At 31.2% G+C, this 5,253-nt stretch overlaps 1 non-coding gene across 1 annotated transcript; it reads left to right on the top strand.

Moving 5' to 3' along the window:
- Positions 1-226: 226 nt before the first annotated feature.
- On the top strand, positions 227-333 carry LOC121231069 (small nucleolar RNA R71). Its single transcript, XR_005929138.1, has one exon. It is a non-coding gene; the product is annotated as a small nucleolar RNA R71 (small nucleolar RNA).
- Positions 334-5,253: the final 4,920 nt, after the last annotated feature.

Genomic DNA, 5,253 nt, shown 5'->3' with positions numbered 1-5,253 from the left:
ACTTGCCAACATAGCAACTGCATCTATATTAAAAACACTGGTTGCTTTAATCAATTTCATTCTCATGACTTACCACTGATAGTTATTCAATGCCATCTCCTCAATAAACTCTTGAGCTACCTCAACTGTCTTATTATTCAATGTTCTACCAGTTGTTGCATCAATTAGTTGCCTAGTGGAGGGATTTAAACCGTTGTAAAAAGTTTAAACTTGTAGCCACAAAGGTAAGTCATGATGAATAAATATTCTCAAAAGATCCTTAAATCTCTCCCATGCATCATATAATGTCTCCAAATCAATTTGAGAAAAAGAAGAAATGTCATTTCTCAACTTAGCTATTTTAGTTGGTGGGAAGTACTTCAACAGAAACTTCTTAGTCATCTAATCCCAAGTCATGATAGAATCCCATGGAAGTGAATTTAACAACTATTTTGCCTTCCTCCTTAAAGATAATGGGAACAACCGTAAGCATTCGGATCTTCATCTTATAACCCATCAAACTGAACATACTACTGTACCAACTGAGTTGTGTTTGGCTTTAGCTTAAAATTGTTTGTAGCAATAGTCTATCTAGCTATGCTCGATTTAGCCCCAATCAGAGTAGGCTTACCATAATCAAACATAGTACGAGGAGCAAGACGTGCAGAAGGCTGCTGATTATGTTGATTATCATCCATCTCCACAGTAATATCCTTTTCCACTTGATCGTCTATTAAAATCTGTTGACCTTGCTTTGCTTCTCTAACTTCCCTTAGATTTCTGTGAGTAGTTCTTTCAACTCACTATAAAAAATTAATGGTTCCAATGGGTTTCCTCTGTCATAAACCAGAAGAACTTGTCAAAATCAAACAAATGAAAAAAATTAGAATGTAAAAATTAAATTAAAAACAAAAATATTAAAATAAAAATAAAAAATGGCTAAATTAATTGAAATAAAAATTTCCTAATATTTTAGTCCATGGCAAACTAAAAATCTAACTAAGGTTAGTGCACCTAATAATGAATAGTATATCTATGGTAACCATAGATATCGTTCCCATGAAGACTAAAAGTACTAGTAATTATTGACTTTCTATTATTTAATAGATAAATTTGAGTGATTAATTAAAATAAATTTTAACTAAATTAATTAACTACAAACATGACAAAGAAGAATTCAAGAAAATAATAGAATAATAACCAAGAAGTGAAACAATATCCAAGAAAGAATTCACATAGATTTCATCTGTCATTATGAATCTAAATTCTGCAATTTCTTTACTTAGTATCTTTATCCGTAAAAATCCCTAAATTATGTTAATGTCTCTTTTCAGGAATAAGAGCAACTGACTCTAGGTTGATTAATTGAAATTTCTTTCTAATTAAAACCCTTATTATCGCATTAACTTGATTTATGGATTTCCCTATTAGATTTGACTCTATTATGATAGATCTATGTGGTCCTATTTCTAGGATTGCATGCAACTCCACTCAATTATGCTAGATCTACTTTTAAACAAGGTTTATTCTTCCTCTAATTTAAGCATATAAAACATGGATTAATAGTCTAGAGATATTAAACCGAGAATTAAGCACACATAATTGAGAACAAGATCTAGGTCTTTATTGCGTAAAATAAAAATTGAATGACATAATCCATCATAGGATTCATCTCCCTAGGTATTTAGAAAATTAATTCATGCTAGCAAATAAAAAACATCCAAAAGATAGTATAACCACAGGAAACAAAGAAATTCATAACAATCTCCAAAGAAATCAAAAGGGAATATTCAATTTTGGTGGGAATCTACTTCAGAATCGGCTTTAGTGGTGTTTTTCAAGTTGTTTTCTTGAATTTTGTATGATGACTCTCTCCTATCTTCTTATTTTTGTCATATGTAGGTCTTAGAATGCCCGAAAAACCCTAAAAATCATGTCTTTTTGCCGTTCAGAGTGTAATCCTCAAAATTGACACAGCCTACCACATGGCTGTGTGGCAGACTGTATGGCTTACATGGTCGTGTGTACAAGGCGTGTGGAATGGTCAAGCCTGTGTGGTTCCTGTAACTCACTTCGATTTTTTTAATTTTCGCTCATTTTTCTCCCAAATGCTCTCCTATGTATAAAAACAAGAATGTAAAGGATTAGGAGCATAAAATTTACCATTAACATCGAATAGTCACCTAAAATGCATTAATAATGAGATTAAAACATGTTACTTTTAATGTAACATCCCTAACCCGTATCCGTCGCCGGAATGGGGTTATGAGGCATTACCGGATCTGACACAACTTTCGAATGATTATATAAACTCTTAGGTCATTACGAATGCATACATAATAATTTATAAAACACATAGTAAAATTTTACGAAACATTAACATTAAACAAACATCTTATTTGATACTCGAACCCTGTCATATTCAAAAACAGTCATACGAATATAATGTGTAACCATGCTTTGAAACATATAGTAACAATTGTTAATTCGTAACTATTAAACATACAACAAATACTGCATTAATAAATCTCACAAATATCTCAAGCATAATTTCAAAATTTATAACATTATACGCATGGTACATATTAGTAGGAACCATTTGATTAATAACTTAAACTCAAAAATTAGCTTACCTAATTTGCATAAAAACAATAATGATTCCTTATAACTTGAATTACTATTCATTTGGTCATTTTCCAATGCCTTAGCCGAATATAAACTTGCTAAATACATATGCTTATTCAATGTCCACTTTCATTTTACTCAACCATATCACACGCATGTAAAATTGCATAGAATAAATTCCGTACATCAACCATAATTTGCATTACATGTCAAGCACTTCACAAGTTTATATATATAAATAATTTAACTAAACTCTCAAATCAAAAACTGACATATCAATAAAACATATAAATATAAGCGTGGTCGAAATGCATAAAATTGAGTATTAATCATAGTCATTTATGAATGAACATTAATTTCTTAATTAATCTATTGCCGAACTACAAATTCATTTACATCTATGTCCTATTCGTACACCACATAACCAAATAAATAGCTAAATACATATTTTATCATACTCATTAATGAGCCTAACCACAACCAAACCTTCCATTATTTTATTTCAACCAATTCGTTATACAAACATATTACTCAAATAATATGTGTATATCAAACCAATACATCATATGCCTATATATATATGCAAGTGCCGAATCATGATTAACTTACTAACATAATTCATATTCATTTCTTCACTTAATGAAAGCATATTGAACTCACTTTTATCACATGCCATAACCGAATCACCTTGTTACCAAAATACATGGAAAAACTAAATAAAACATGTTTCACATATATATACATAACATTGCCGAATCATCAATTCAATAATTTCATAACCTAAATTCAACATTTAACTAAATACACTCATCAACCAAATTAAATCATTACTATCAAATAAAAGACATAGTCAATCATTAAATAATAAGTAACATATCAAGCATAATTCATACTTATATATATATCATAGCCGATTCAACCAAACCAAATAAAATCATCATCTGAGCATAGCATACAAACCAAACTTAGCATACACAAGAACCATGATCATGATAGCAAATACTTATATATCAAATTAGACTGGCATATTATATACAACACTTCTAGCATATCCCAAAAGTAGTATAGCCTATACATGTCATAGGTTCAAAATTTAGCTTTTAAAAATGCCGATAAATAGACGATAGTGTGATAGACTTCACTGACGATCCCCGAGCTCGTAACTAGTATCCAAAATCTATAAAACAGAAGCAAACATACACACATAGTAAGCTATCACAGATTAGTAAGTCATAAGCAAATAAACATCTCAATGACATAATCAGCTCAATTTAACCAAACCAATTCATGCTATCATAATCACATTTAGCCTCAAACTTGCAAATTCATATACAACATATATATTCATGTACCAGCTTTAAGTTGGCCTAAATACATATATATCCATTATCAAAGTTATCATTTACTTCCAAGGTCATAGTATCATCATATAGACGAATATATATACACATTCATATATGTATACACATGTTTCACACTTTAATATCACATACTTATATCATTTTGCCGAATATAGATTTGCATTCAATATACATATAACCAACCTTATAACATGATTCATATCATCACTTCAAATACCAAAACTTACCTTAATTTCAATACATTAGCTAACACATACATGTACCTTTTAATTCGATTTCGCATTCGGTCTTTACTTAACATTGCCCTTTGAATCATTCGGAATTAAATAGAATACTTGGATAGTCGCACATATCATACAATGCCAACGTCCCAGACATAGTCTTACATGTAATTACATATCGATGCCACTGTCCAAGACAAGGTCTTACTCGTAAACACATATCGGAATCACCTATCGATGCTAACGTATTAAACGTGGTTTTACTCACACACACATATCAGAATCACATATCGATGCCACTGTATTAAACGTGGTCTTACTCGCACACACATATCGGAATCACATATCGATGCCAACGTATTAAACGTGGTCTTACTCGCACACACATATCAGAATCACATATCGATACCAACGTATTAAATGTGGTCTTACTCGCACACACATATCAAAATCACATATCGATGCCAACGTATTAAATGTGGTCTTACTCGTACACACATATCGAAATCACATATCGATGCCAATGTACCAGACGTGGTGTTACACGTAATCACATATCGATGCCAACGTCCCACACGTGGTCTTACATGTAATCACATACCAGAAATCCTATGTCATGACATATGTAACCTAACTATTGCTAAGCTTCGTACGGGGCTTTCCGACATCGTATCTCGGTCTAATCGAATTCGTAAACATAGCTCCCAAGTATATACACATTTGGCTACCACATATATACTTTCACATAATTCATTTCAGCATATATATAACTCGTATTTATTTAAAATTTACAACATCTATTTGCTTATAAAGTTACCTCGGACAACGATAATCGGAACAAAACAATTATTCGTCAACTTTTGTTTTCCCCCGATCCAAATCTGATTTCTTTGGTTCTTGATCTTAACATATTTAAATTAAACTCATTCAAACATAATTTCTTTCAATTTAGTCCAAAAACACATAAATGGGCAAATTACCATTTTACCCTTGACATTTCACACTTTTTACAATTTAGTCCAAATTGCACAAAACACAAAACATGCAAAATTTGCACATATCATGCT

Source organism: Gossypium hirsutum, chromosome A06 (assembly GCF_007990345.1).
Source record: "Gossypium hirsutum isolate 1008001.06 chromosome A06, Gossypium_hirsutum_v2.1, whole genome shotgun sequence".
NCBI lineage: Eukaryota > Viridiplantae > Streptophyta > Magnoliopsida > Malvales > Malvaceae > Gossypium > Gossypium hirsutum.
This window is presented reverse-complemented; position numbering and strand designations above follow the sequence as displayed.